The sequence below is a fragment of the Dipodomys merriami genome, unplaced genomic scaffold (assembly GCF_024711535.1).
Source record: "Dipodomys merriami isolate MVZ:Mamm:240054 unplaced genomic scaffold, mDipMer1.0.p SCAF_137, whole genome shotgun sequence".
NCBI classification, from domain to species: domain Eukaryota; kingdom Metazoa; phylum Chordata; class Mammalia; order Rodentia; family Heteromyidae; genus Dipodomys; species Dipodomys merriami.
Window position 1 is genome coordinate 20,482 of NW_027202682.1, and position 14,492 is coordinate 34,973.

The following is a 14,492-nucleotide window of genomic DNA, read 5'->3' on the forward strand; positions in this document are numbered from 1 at the left end:
CACCCTAATATGCCCTAACAAATATTTTAATCTAAACAGGTACCCCAATGGGTACCGCCAATGTACCATAGCACATATCCTAACCCTAACAGTAACTATAACCCTACCCCAATTGAGTACCCTAACACTAACACATTCTGTAACATACCCTAATGTGTGCTCTAACCCTAACCCAGACCATAACACCAACAAATCCCTTATCAGTTATCCTAACTCTAACATATACCTTAACATGTACCCCAACACATATCCTAACACATACCCCAATACATAACAGATATATTAACAAAATGTACTGTAAACCATAGTTACCCTTACATGTACCCTAACTCATACCTTAACACAAAAACTAACCCAAACCTTAATACCCTTACACATGCCCTAAGGCAAACGCCAACATGTATACTAACGTGTACCTTAACCACTAATACATACGATAACAAGTACTCTTACACATACGGATACCCCCATATGCACCCTAAAATGTACCCAAATGAACCTTAACACTAACTGAAACTCCAACCCTAAGTAATACCCTAATACATGCCCTAACTGTAAAGCATACCCTAGCCATGTACCCTGATCCTAACACATCATCTAAACCCATATCCTAATTAGTTCCCTAGAACATACTCAAAACCATTCAGGTGCCCTTACAAGCACTCTAACCCCAAATGTAATCTAACATATTCCCTAACACATGTGTTAACTTTAACAAAACCATAAACCTTATACCCTGAAACATGTCCTAAACCTAACACATACCCCATCACATATCCTAACATGAACCATTAACATTAGCACATATCTTGATATGTGCTAACTATGAACACATACTCTAAATGATACATGTGCCTAACATGTACTACAAATGTATGGCATAACAGTAGCCTATAACTTGCCATGATCCTAACATGTATCCTGACATGTTCTCTAACATATATACATATCCTATCTCTGGCCCATACTAACTCCCTAATTTGTAAACCTAACCATAACCCATACCTTGACATGTACCATAACTAACACATATCTTACCATGTACCTTAAAATGTGCTCTAACCTCAAAATATTATTTCAACATTAACATGTATCCTAACAAGCACCCTAACAGTACTCAAAACCACCCTTACATGCACCCTAACATGTACCCCAAATGCACCCTAACAAATACTCTAACATGCCTTAGCCCTAACAGGTACCTTAACCCTGTCATTTCCTACGCTAACATGTACTCTAAATCATAGCAATACCATTACATGCCCTGTAACATGTACCCCAAACCTACCCCAATGCATGCCCTAACATGTGTGCCAAAACCTAACACCCTAACATGCACCTTAAACCGAAACACTATCTTAACGTGTTCCCTAACATGTACCCCACCATACATCCTAACTCTGACCCATACTCACATCCTAGCATGTGCCCTAACCCAACTCATACCCTAATATGTACCCCAAGCTACTCACCAATCTTATGTCTCATTCTAAGCCATCTACTAACCCCAATCCATACATAACTGCACAACTAACACTTTCTGCAATCCTACCCTAACAAGTTCACTAATCGTCACCTGTTCCATAATCAACTTTGAAGACTACTCCATATCCATACCATATCCATAACCCCAACCCATCCCACAGAGTTCTTCCTCACACATTCCCTAACCCTAAATATTTCCTGGACCCTTACTCTAACATTTCCTCAAGTGCATCCCCAACATCACCCTTTGTCTACCATATTCCCTACACCCTTTCCTTACCTTAAGCCTGACCTATTCCATAATCCAAATGCTAGCCCTAACCTCACCAGATCGATAACTTTAACCCATAATCCTAACACTGACAATGACCCTGACTCTGACCCTAACCCACAACCCTAACCCATACCCTAGCACATGCTCCAACATGTACCCTATCAGTTATCCTAACACATACCTTTACTCTAAAACCCTAAACTGTAACACATACCCTAATAAGTACCATAACAAATATAGTAAACAGTGTCACATTCTATCAAGTACCCTAACAAGTACTGTAAACCATACAGGTAACATTTACATACACCCTATGATCTACCTCGAATTCACTTTAACACATACCCTAACACTTGCCCTTAACCCAAACTATAACCCTAATATGCACTATAGCATATACCTTAACCCTAAAAATACCCAAACTCTAACACAAACCCTGACATATACCATAAACTTCATCCTCACTCAAACACATGCCATAACATATACTCTAAACACTAAAATGTGTGGTAACAACTACTCTTACATGCACTCTAATACATGCCCAAACATACCCTAATACATAACCTTAACCCTAAGCCAAACCCTAACAAATACTCTAACATATACCCTACTGATTAACACAGACCATAACCATTATCATGTACTGTAAAGCTTACATATACCCTAACAAGTACCCTAAACTTATCCCAACATACTTCCTAACATGTTGCCTAACCCAAACCATAACTGTAACCTTAACACATGCCCAAACACATACTCTAACACACACTCTAAACATTTACATGTATCCTAACAAGTACTCTAACATGTACTTCAAGTCATACATGTACCCGAACATGTGACAAAACATACCCTGTTTGCTAACATGTACTCTAAACACTAACTCATACCCTAACAAGGACCCTAACACTTATTCAAAACCATGCAAACACCCTAATATGTGCCCTGACTTTAACATGTCTTTTAACCCTAAAAGATTTCCCAATAGTACTCTAACACATTAAACATACTCTAGACACACATACTCTAACAAATCCCTAACACATACTCTATAAAGCATACAGGTAACCTTACACGTACCCTGAATGTACCTAACATACTCTAACTCTGACCTTTACATATACCCCAAATACCTTGACCCGTACTCTAAAAAATAAATGTACCCTAACACGTGACTCAAACATATCCTAACATGTACCTTAACCCTAACATGTACCCTAACATGCACCTTAACATCCCCTAACAAGTACTGTAAACCACACAAGTATCCTTACATGCACCCTAACATGTACCCTCAATGTTCCCTAACATATAGCTTAACATGTGCTATAGTCTTAACATGAACCTTCACCCTAACGAATCCCCTGTGAAGTATGCTAACTCTAATACATACCATAATATGTGCCCTAACACACACTCTAACATGTACCGTAACCCTAACAAATCCCCTATCAAGTACCCTAACTCTAACACATACCCTAACATGGACTCAAACACATACCCTAATACGTGCCATTACTTTAACATGTATGTTAAACCTAACAGATTCCCAATATACTGTAATACACTAAACATGCTCTGGACACGAACCCATATGGTAACAAGTACCAATTCACATATTCTATAAACTGTAAGTGTACTCTGAATGTACCCTAACAAACTGTAACTTAACATGTACCCTAAACGTAGCACATCCCCTAATAAATACTCTAAATTCTAATAAATTGTCTAAACCATACAGGTAACCTTATGTGTACTCCAAATGTGTAACCTGACACAGGCCCTAGTCCTGACACATACATGTACCCTAAAATATTCCCTAACATATACCTCATCACACACCCTAACTCTGGCCCATACTCACACCCTAACATGTACCCTGACTGACATCCATACGCCAGCATGTACCCTAACTCTAACACCCTATGTACCTCAATCCTAAAATTTGTGGTAAACATTAACATGTACCCTAACAAGTACCCTAACGTGTACTCTAAGTGAGCCTTACATGCACCCTAACATGTACCCAAAATGCTCCAGTGCTCTGCTTTTCCACAAGCCCTGCCCCTGGGCTGCACACTTCCCTGCTCTAGGCAGAAGGTGCTCTAGGCAGGTGCACCGTCCATGGAGGACACTGGGTGCAGTGAGGGCTGCTTCCCACCAGAGGGCGCTCTAGGTATGCACACTGTCCTCCTCACCACCAGGGGGTGCAGTGACCACTGCTTCCCACCAGAGGGCGCTCTAGCTGTGTGCACCGTCCTCCTCAGGACCCCGGGGCCTCCCACAATCTCCGCCCCTGGCCTGCTCACTTCTCCTTTGCCACACCCCTCCTGTGCTCTGCCTCCCCACAAGCCCTGCCTCTGGACTCGTTCTTGCCCCACCCCTATCACTCTCTGCCCCTCCACAAGCCCCGCCTCTGGACCGTTCACTTCCATGCTCTGCTCCTCCCACAAACTAGAGGGTGCAGTGAGCACTGATTCCCACCAGAGGGCGCTCTAGGCTTGCATACTGTCCTCCTCCTCTCAAGACCTGGAGTACATTAAGGGCTGATTCCCACCAGAGGGCGCACTAGGCAGGTGAGCTCCCTGCTGCTCTCCTCGGGACCCAGGGTGCAGTGAGAGCTGATTCCCCCAGAAGGTGTCTAGGCAGGCTCATCCTTATCTTCTCCTGAAGACAGGGTGAGGGGGGTGGGGGTGCAGTGAGGCTGCTTCTCACCAGAGGGCGCTCTGGGTGTGTGCACCGTCCTTCTCAGGACCAGAGGGTGCAGTGAACACTGATACCCACCAGAGGGCGCTCTGGGTGTGTGCACCGTCCTTCTCAGGACCAGAGAGTGCAGTGAACACTGCTTCCCACCAGAGGGCGCTCTAGCTGTGTGCACCGTCCTTCTCAGGACCAGAGAGTGCAGTGAACACTGCTTCCCACCAGAGGGCGCTCTGGGTGTGTGCACCGTCCTCCTCAGGACCAGAGGGTGCAGTGAACACTGATTCCCACCAGAGGGCGCTCTGGGTGTGTGCACTGTCCTCTTCTCAGGTCCAGGGGGTGCAGTGACCACTGATTCTCACCACATGGTGCTCTAGTGTACACATCATCCTCCTAGGACCCCAGGGCCTCCCACTAGCCCCTCCCCTGAACCCCTCACTTCTGCTCCCTTGCCACACCCCTCCTGTGCTCTGCTTTTCCACAAGCCCATCCCTTGGACCGCTCACTTCCAAGCTCTTGCCCCTCCCTTCTCATGCTCTGTCCCTCCACAAGCCCCCATTGATCTGCTCTTTTGCACGCTTGCCCCATCCCTCTCAAGCTTTGACCCTCCACAAGCTCTGCCTCACTTCCAGGCTCTTGCCCCTCCCCTCTAGTGCTCTGCCAGTCCACAAGCCCCGCCCCTGGGCTGCTCACTTCTGGGCTCTTGCCCACCTTTCTCAAGCTCTGCTCCGCCCACAAAACCTGAGGGTGCAGTGAGCACTGATTCTGGCCAGAGGGCGCTCTAGGTGTGGAGCCTTCCTGGTGTGGGGCCTGCCTGGTATGGGGCCTGGTGTGTGGCCTGGCGTGGGGCCTGGTGTGGGACCTGCCTGGTGTGGGGCCTGCCGGTGGTGGGGCCTGCCTGGTGTGGGGCCTGCCTGGTGTAGGGCCTGCCTGGCATGGGGCCTGCCTGGCGTGGGGCCTGCTTGGTGTAAGGCCTGCCTGGTGTGGGGCATGCTTGGTGTGGAGACTGTCTGGTGTGGGGCCTGGCATGGGGCCTCCCTGGTATGGGGCCTGCCTGGTGTGGGGCCTGGCGTGGGGCCTGCTACAGGGCCTGTCTGGTGTGGGGCCTGCCTGGTGTGGGGCCTGGAGTAGGGCCTGGCATGGGGTCTGGTGTGGGGCCTTCTTGATGTTGGGCCTGGCATGGGGCCTGGCATGGGACTTGCCTGGTGTGGGGCCTGCCTGGTGTGGGACCTGGCATGGGGTCTGGTGTGGGGCTTGCTTGATGTGAGGCCTGGTATGGGGCCTGGCGTGGGGCCAAGTATGTTACCTGGTGTGGAGCATGGTATGAGGCTTGCCTGGTGTGGGGCCTGGCTTGGGGCCTGGTATGGGACCTGCCTGGTGTGAAGCCCGGCATGGGGCCTGCCTGGTGTGGGGCCTGGTGTGGGTCCTGCTTGGTGTGGGGCTTGGTGTGAGGTCTGCTTGGTATGGGGCCTGGCATGGACCCTGGCATGAGGCCTGGTGTGGGGCCTAGTGTGTGACCTGGAGTGGGGCATGGTGTGGGTCCTGGTATGGGGCCTGGAATGGGGCCTGGAGTGGGGCCTGCCTGGTGTGAGGCCTGCCTGGTGTGGGGTCTGGTATGGGGCCTGGCGTGGGGCATGGTGTGGGGGCTGCCTGGTGTGGGGTCTGCCTGGTGTGAGGCCCGTTGTGGGACCTGGTATAGGGCCTGGGGTGGGGCCTGGGGTGGGACCTGCCTGGTGTGGGTTCTGGTATGGGGCCTGGTGTGGGGGCCTGCCTTGTGTGGGTTCTGGTATGGGGCCTGGCATGAGGCCTGGTGTGGGACCTGCCTGGTGTGGGGCTTAGTGTGGGGCCTGCCTGGTGTGGGGCCTGGTATGGGGCTCCCTGGTGTGGGGCCTGCCTGGTGTGGGGCCAGGCATGGGACCAGCCTGGTGAGGGGCCTACCAAGTGTGGGGCAGACCCGTCACTCACCACTCCAAGCTTCTGAACGCGTCCCATTCTCTCACTGCAGCACCTGAGGTCAAGGGCAGTCTCGGGAGAACAAAGAATCAGCGTCCTGCAGGCCCTCCACTGCTGAGCGGGATCTGGAGTATGGCTGAGAAGAAAAAGAAAAAGCCATCTCAACCACACTGTCTGCTCCCACCTTCTGCTACCAGACCCAGCTCCTAAGGAGACAGATCTCAGGCCAGGCCCGAGGCAGTGATGGTTTACTCCTAATAACTCTGCCAGTGAGAGAGTCCTCCAGGCACAGAGAAAGATCACAAAGGAGTTTTACTAATGGATCTGCAACTACTGCATCCTGAGCTCTGTCAGAACTAGGAGCAGCTGCAACCTACAAGGCTTTTGTTTTCTCCTTCCCACAGGTGTCAGCTCTCTGCAGGCCCCTCAGCCCCTCAGGCTCTCTGCCTCTCCGCCGGCCCCTCAGCGGAGCCCCGCCGGCCTGAGGAGACCCTGCGCCGGCCTGAGGGGACCCTGCGCCGGCCTGAGGAGTCCCTGCGCCGGCCTGAGACCCCGCGCCGGCCTGAGGAGCCGAGGCCCGCCGCCCTGAGGAGACCCCGCGCCGGCCTGAGGGGACCCCGCGCCGGCCTGAGGGGACCCCGCGCCGGCCTGAGGGGACCCCGCGCCGGCCTGAGGAGACCCCGCGCCGGCCTGAGGGGACCCCGCGCCGGCCTGAGGGGACCCCGCGCCGGCCTGAGGGGACCCCGCGCCGGCCTGAGGGGACCCCGCGCCGGCCTGAGGGGACCCCGCGCCGGCCTGAGGGGACCCCGCGCCGGCCTGAGGGGACCCCGCGCCGGCCTGAGGGGACCCCGCGCCGGCCTGAGGAGACCCCGCGCCGGCCTGAGGAGACCCCGCGCCGGCCTGAGGAGACCCTGCGCCGGCCCCTCAGTCCAGCCCCGCCGGCCTGAGGAGACCCTCCACCAGCCCAGCCGCCCAGCCCCGCCGGCCCCTCCGCTGGTCCCTCAGCCCAGCCTCTCCAGCCTCAGTAACCACTCAGCCAGGCCCCTCCGCATAGCCGGATCCCTTACCACACTTTTCTCCTGCTCAGCTCCACAGACCCCGCCCTGCGCCGCTCACTTCCTGTCCCTAACCCCGCCCCTCTCCTGCTCTGCTCCACAGACCCCGCCCTGCGCCGCTCACTTCCTGTCCCTAACCCCGCCCCTCTCCTGCTCCGTTCCACAAACCCCGCCCTGCACCGCTCACTTCCTCTCCCTAACCCCGCCCCTCTCCTGCTCTGCTCCACAGACCCCGCCCTGCGCAGCTCACTTCCTCTCCCTAACCCCGCCCCTCTCCTCGGCTTCACAGACCCCGCCCTGCGCCGCTCACTTCCTCTCCCTAACCCCGCCCCTCTCCTGCTCTATTCCACAATCCCCGCCCTGCGCCGCTCACTTCCTTCCCTAACCCCGCCCCTCTCCTGCTCTATTCCACAAACCCCGCCCTGCGCCGCTCACTTCCTTCCCTAACCCCGCCCCTCTCCTCGGCTTCACAGACCCCGCCCTGCGCCGCTCACTTCCTCTCCCTAACCCCGCCCCTCTCCTGCTCTATTCCACAATCCCCGCCCTGCGCCGCTCACTTCCTTCCCTAACCCCGCCCCTCTCCTGCTCTGCTCCACAAACCCCGCCCTGTGCCGCTCACTTCCTCTCCCTAACCCCGCCCCTCTCCTGCTCTATTCCACAGACCCCGCCCTGCGCCGCTCACTTCCTTCCCTAACCCCGCCCCTCTCCTGCTCTGCTCCACAGACCCCGCCCTGTGCCGCTGACTTCCTCTCCCTAACCCCGCCCCTCTCCTGCTCTATTCCACAAACCCCGCCCTGCGCCGCTCACTTCCTTCCCTAACCCCGCCCCTCTCCTGCTCCACAGACCCCGCCCCACACCGCTCACTTCCTCTCCCTAACCCCGCCCCTCTCCTGCTCTATTCCACAAACCCCGCCCTGCGCCGCTAACTTCCTCTCCCTAACCCCGCCCCTCTCCCTAACCCCGCCCCTCTCCTGCTCGGCTTCACAAACCCCGCCCTGCGCCTCTCACTTCCTCTCCCTAACCCCGCCCCTCTCATCCTCGGTCCCACAAACCCCGCCCTGCTCACTTCCTCTCCCTAACCCCACCCCTCTCCTGCTCTGCTCTTCCCACAAACCGAGAGGGTGCAGTGACCACTGATTCCCACCAGAGGGTGCTCTAGGTGTGCACACCATGCTCCTCTCCTCAGGACCCAGGGTGCAGTGACCACTGATTCCGACCAGAGGGTGCTCTAGGTGTGCACACCATGCTCCTCTTCTCAGGACTAGAGATGCAATGACCACTGATTCACACCAGAGGGTGCTCTAGGTGTGCGCACCATGCTCCTCAGGACTAGAGATGCAGTGACCACCAATTCCCACCAGAGGGTGCTCTGGATGTGCGCACCATCCTCCTCTCCTCAGGACCAGAGAGTGCAGTGTCCACTGATTCACACAGGATGGTGCTCTAGGTGTGCACCATGCTCCTCTTCTCAGGAACCAGGGTGCAGTAACCCCTAATTCCCACCAGATGGTGCTCTAGGTGTGTGTACTGTCCTCTCCTCAGGACCTGGGGTGCAGTGACCACTGAGTCCCATCAGATGGTGCTCTAGGTGTGTGGAATGCAGTTTTCACTGATTCCCACCAGATGGTGCTCTAGGTGTGTGTACCATCTTCCTCAGGACCAGAGAGTGCAGTGACCATGGATTCCCACCAGAAGGTGCTCTAGGTGTGCGCACCATGTTTCTCATCTCAGAACCAGGGGTGCAGTGACCATCGATTCCCACCAGATGGTGCTGTACGTGTGCACACCAGCCTCCTCTCCTCAGGACCCGGGGTGCAGTGACCCCTGATTCCCACCAGATGTCACTCTAGATGTGTGTACTGTCCTCCTCTCCTCAGGACCTGGGGTGCAGTGACCACTGATTCCCACCAGATGGTGCTGTAGGTGTGTGTACCACCCTCCTCAAGACCAGAGAGTGCAGTGACCACTGATTCCCACCAGATGGTGCTCTAGGTATGTGCACCATGCTCCTCTTCTCAGGACTAGAGGGTGAAGTGACCACTGATTCCCACCAGATGGTGCTGTACGTGTGCACACCATCCTCCTCTCCTCAGGACCCGGGATGCAGTGACGACTGATTCCCACCAGATGGTGCTCTAGGTGTGCACGCAGTTCTCTGGACCCTTGGCCTCCCACAGGCTCCATCCTTGGACCATTCACTTCTGCTCCCTTGCCACACTCCTCCTGTGCTCTGCCCTTCCACAAGCCCCGCCCCTGGAACGGCTCACTTCCATGCTCTTGTGGTCCTTTCTGGTGCTCTGTAACCCTACAAGCCCTGCCACCCAAGTGCTCTCTTTTCTGCTCTTGCCCCATCCCTCTCAAGCTTTGCCACACACACACACAAATCCCACACCTGGGCCATTCACTTACTGTTGCCCCACCCCTCTCATGCTCTGCTACACAAAAGCCCCACCCCTGCACCACTCACTTCCTGCTCCTGCCTCATCCCTGCAATGCTCCGCTCCTCCTCCTAGCCTGTAGCTGCAACTACTTCCTTCTGAAAACTTGAAGCCCTGAGGAAGTGTCCCAACACCTCAGCTCCAAGACAGACTGGCCTGTGTGGTCCTGCTCCAAACTTCAGTGCCCCGAGCCCCAGAGCAGTCTTGTCCCAGCTCTCACTGAATTCTCAGTGTCAGCTCAGGCCAGCAGTCAGGGCCCGCAGTAATCTGCTGGGTGCAGGAAGGAGATGGGGCCCCAGAGGAGCCATGAGGTCAACAGGGAGGTAGAGGCTGCAGGCAGAGGAAGGAACATTGTAATGGGTTGTGTTCCCAAAGTTCATGTATGGACACTCTCATCACCTGGTACCTGTGAATGTGACCTTATATGGAAATGGACTCTGGGAAGATCAACTCCAGTTCCTGTTGTTACTGTGCCCCTAAAAGGGGGAAATTGGGTCCCATAAATGCACCCAGGGATGACCCTCTGTAGAGATGTCACTCTGCTCTCACAGGTTTAGAAGCTGAGAGAAGACCTAGAACTCACTGCCTTGTACCTCCTGAGGGAATATGGCCCAGAAGACAGTGATTCCATGCTGCTGGACTTCAGAGCTATGAACACAGATCTCTAAACCACCCAGTCTGCAGTGGTGTGTCAGAGAAACACTAGCCTCTGGGCCTGAGAGCTGAGCTCTTCAGCTCACGGCTAGCACTTTACCTCGTGAGCCATAGCGCCACTTCCAGCTTTTTCTGCTTATGTAGTGCTGAGGAATCGAGCCCAGGGCCTCATGCATGCAAGGCAAGCACTCTACCACTGAGCCACTTTCCTAGCCCTCCACACTTTTCTCCTCCTCTCGCCTGGAGATGCCCCTGGGGTATCTAGGGTTGCCACAGACCAACTCTGTGGAGGAACTGGAATAGGTGGGGAGATGGCAACCAGACAACTCACACACAAGAGAAGTGAATACTGAGTGCGATTTATTGCAGAGGATAACAAGGTTTTATAGCAAAAGTCTCCATGAGAATGGGCAAAAGGTTACACAATCTTGCTGCAAGGCTTCTTTCTTGGGTGGTCACCAGCTGGTCGCCTGATCTTGTTTTTTGGATGAGGAGCTATGACGACAGGCACTTGTTTTCAGCTTTACCTCTATTTTAAAGAAATACAATGAGTTTCGATGTTTATCACCAATTAACCATTAACCAGAGCATATGGGCAAGGGGCTGAACAGAAAGGCATGAACTCTAGTACTTCATAGTTACTTTTGTTTAGTTTTGTACTTTATACATTTTAAATCTTTTCTAAGCAATTGTGCTTCTTTGCCATTCTTTAGAGGGTCCCCAATTTGTGGCCAAAATTCATGATATTCAGTATATTTAGTTAAATCTGGCCATATATCAAATTTAAGCTCATAGTGTCTTTTCTGTAACCATTTCACATAATCGTTTACTCTTCTCCATAGAGGCCTTAACTGTCTCATAAGATCTTTTGTGTTCCTTCTTTAATAGTAAGCACCAAGGAGGCCTAGATCTAGCAAGTCTCTCAGTAAATGAAAGAGAGTAATAGGAAGTTCTTTCTTCTAAGTAGTTTACCCAACGGTTGCCATTCTTATTATACACACCTATAAATGCTATGGATGTGGGGGAAGTCTTTGGGGTCCTCTAGATAATGGAGGATCCCACCATTTTTCTCTGATAAGCCATTGCCACCTTCCATCTACCAACCTTTTAGGAATCTTATTTAGCTTTTGGTCTAAATATCCCTCTACATTTTTTTATCTACAGGATATCCATATGGGTCTACTGTATATGTTTTTAGGATTAAAGGGAAGTCTCCAATAGCCATACACTCTTTCTGCTCTGGCCATGCCTACAGCTTCTTGTAAATCTCTTACAAACAATTCCTTCTGCTGAAGTGACATCATGAAACCCCCAATACTTTTATATTTACTTATGACTTGTCTACTAGCCTCCATAAGAGGGGCTTTCAGGGTAGCACTTAACTCTGGTGAGTTAGTCATATTTTTAAGACACTCATCAGATGTTGGAGTCATTAACACTTTCAAGAAAGAGCATTGAATAAAAGAACGTTGAGCATGAGTAAGTACAATAAGCTGCAGGAACAGTAAAAGATTAATAGGCGCTCCTATACAACGAAGAAAAGAAAAACAGCAACACATCTTTCCCAGGGAATTGCCAGCCTTTTACAGGAGGTAGTCCTCTTTGAAGCCGCATTCTCTGATCTGAAAGCAGGTGTTCCATGCTAAGCAGACTCCACCGGAGTAGGCGTGGCATAGGGTGGTGCTTGTTTGCTTCCCTCTGTAGCTGCCAACACTCAAACAGCCATATTACCCAGCAGTCCTGGGTACGCAGCCCTGGAATCCATTCCTGGATTGGTTTATCATTTCAGGTCAGAAGGCTTCTGTGCAGAGGGCCCTCCTCAGCTCCGAACCCCAGATAACCCCAGATTGCAATGAGCTACACCTCAAGGCCACACAAAAAGCAGCCGCCCTCCGGAGCTTGACCCTCTTGTGGATGAGTCCTCTGAGCTCTGGCAGAGAGTAAGCAGCCAGGGGACCTGACGGGACTGCATGTGACCTCAAGGTGCTTGGTTCTTACAGGGACTGTTACCTGATAAGAACAGGATAGGGTCCTGCCAGGTAGTGACGTACTTAAGGAAGGGAAATGGAGGGCCTGCACACTTTCAGAAGCCCCTGGCAGTATTTGTCCAGGTTGTACAAAGCCATCAGAGTCATGAATGGTTCTGAACCAGGGAGGTTTGCTCCACAGTTGATACTGGCAATTTAGGTAGACAAGCCTGCTCTTCAGGCCTGGTCAGGCACCGCTGACACCTAGTGGTCAGGGTTGGGAATGCAGGTAAACACCCTGCCCTGGCCAGCACAATCCAGGACAGCACATTAAAGAAGGCATAAATTGTGTTAATTTTGTAACCACCAATGTGCGCTAAACTGTATTAAATCTACCTATTGTGGTTGTGGCATTTCTACTAGGTATCTTAATCTTCCAGTCTCATGTCCTTCCTCTCTGCTACTCTCAATCTACTTTAATCATCTTGAACACATTTTGCTGCCTCCCCACAAACATACAAATGTCTATAACTCGATATCTGAAAAGTCATATGATCTGAAATTATTCTTCACCTACTAATTAGTATGGAATGACTGTTCATCCTTATTCAATATCATGAAAATTGCCTATTTTCACATTTTACCTTCTCATTACCTCATTCTAACCCTATCAGCCTGACTTTTCACCACACTTAATGATTATAATCAGTTCACCTCATCTATCCCAACAACCCTTAACATTAAAATACTTTTCAAGCTGGTTCCGGTGGCTCACATCTGTAATCCTAGCTACTCAGGAGGCTGAGATCTGAGGATTGAAGTTCAAAGCCAGCCCGTGCAGGAAAATCCATGAGACTCTTATCTCCGATAAACCACCAGAAAACTGGAAGTGGCATTGTAGCTCAAGTGGTAGAGTGCTAGCCTTGAGTTGAAGAGCTGAGGGATAGCACTCAGGCCCAGAGTTCAAGCCCCACGACCGAAAAAAAAAATTATACATATATCTATATATCTATATCTACATCTATATATACTTTTCAATACTAATTCTATTTCAGGTCCTAGTTGTTATTATAATACATCCATGGTATTCATTTCATTTTCTGTTTTATTTGAAGCAACCCTAAATCCGACTCTGACAATCAGTTCCCGAGAATGGAGTCAGACAGAACCACTTCACCTGTGCACGTTCTCAGCTTCAGGATGCCGTGACTCCATGTAGCCCATAGGACATGGTCTCTGCACATCTTCTGCACCCCGGGTCTTGAGGAGAGGAGGGCGGTGCACACGTGCCTAGCACGTCCTCCGGTGGAAGCAGCACCCACTGCACCCCAGGTCCCCAGGAGGACAGAGCCCATGCCTAGAGCAATGCCTGGGGGGAATCAGGGCAAACAGCACCGGGGGTCCTGAGGACAGTGCACACACCTAGACCGCCCTCTGGTGGGAATCAGTGCTCACTGCACCATGGAACCTGAGGAGAGGCAGATGATGTGCATGCCTAGAGCACCCCCTGGTGGGAATCAGTGCTCACTGCACCCTGGGACCTGAGGATTGGAGCATGGTGTGCACGTGCCTAGCAACCCCCTGGTGGGAATCAGTACTCACTGCACCCCAGGTCCTGAGGGAAGATGGTGCATGCACATAGAGCACCCTCTGGTGGGAGTCAACACTCACTACACCTCTGAGGAGGGCAAGGTGTCAGAGCTACCCTAGGGAAATAACACATAAATGTTCTGCTCTTTCCACACGCTCTCCAGACCACAGTGCCTCCCCCAAGGTCGCCCAACAAGGTTTTGTGGAAAGCAGGGCCCTTCACAGGCCATAGCCATGGCCAGGTGGTCACTTGCGTCTGGCATCCCTGTCCTCAGCTCTCCACCTCCTGGGACCAGTGGGGAAATCAGAACAAGAAACAGAAGTATGGGCTGGGAAGGTGGCTCAGTGGTAGAGCGCTTGCCTTGCATGCATG

The 14,492-nt window shown here is 52.0% G+C and overlaps 1 long non-coding RNA gene across 1 annotated transcript; it reads right to left on the reverse strand.

Moving 5' to 3' along the window:
* Positions 1-10,902: 10,902 nt before the first annotated feature.
* On the reverse strand, positions 10,903-13,783 carry LOC138825288 (uncharacterized). Its single transcript, XR_011371387.1, has 2 exons — positions 13,707-13,783; positions 10,903-11,091 (listed from the first exon to the last, which is right to left on the reverse strand). It is a non-coding gene; the product is annotated as an uncharacterized lncRNA (long non-coding RNA).
* Between the last annotated feature and the right edge of the window lie 709 nt (positions 13,784-14,492).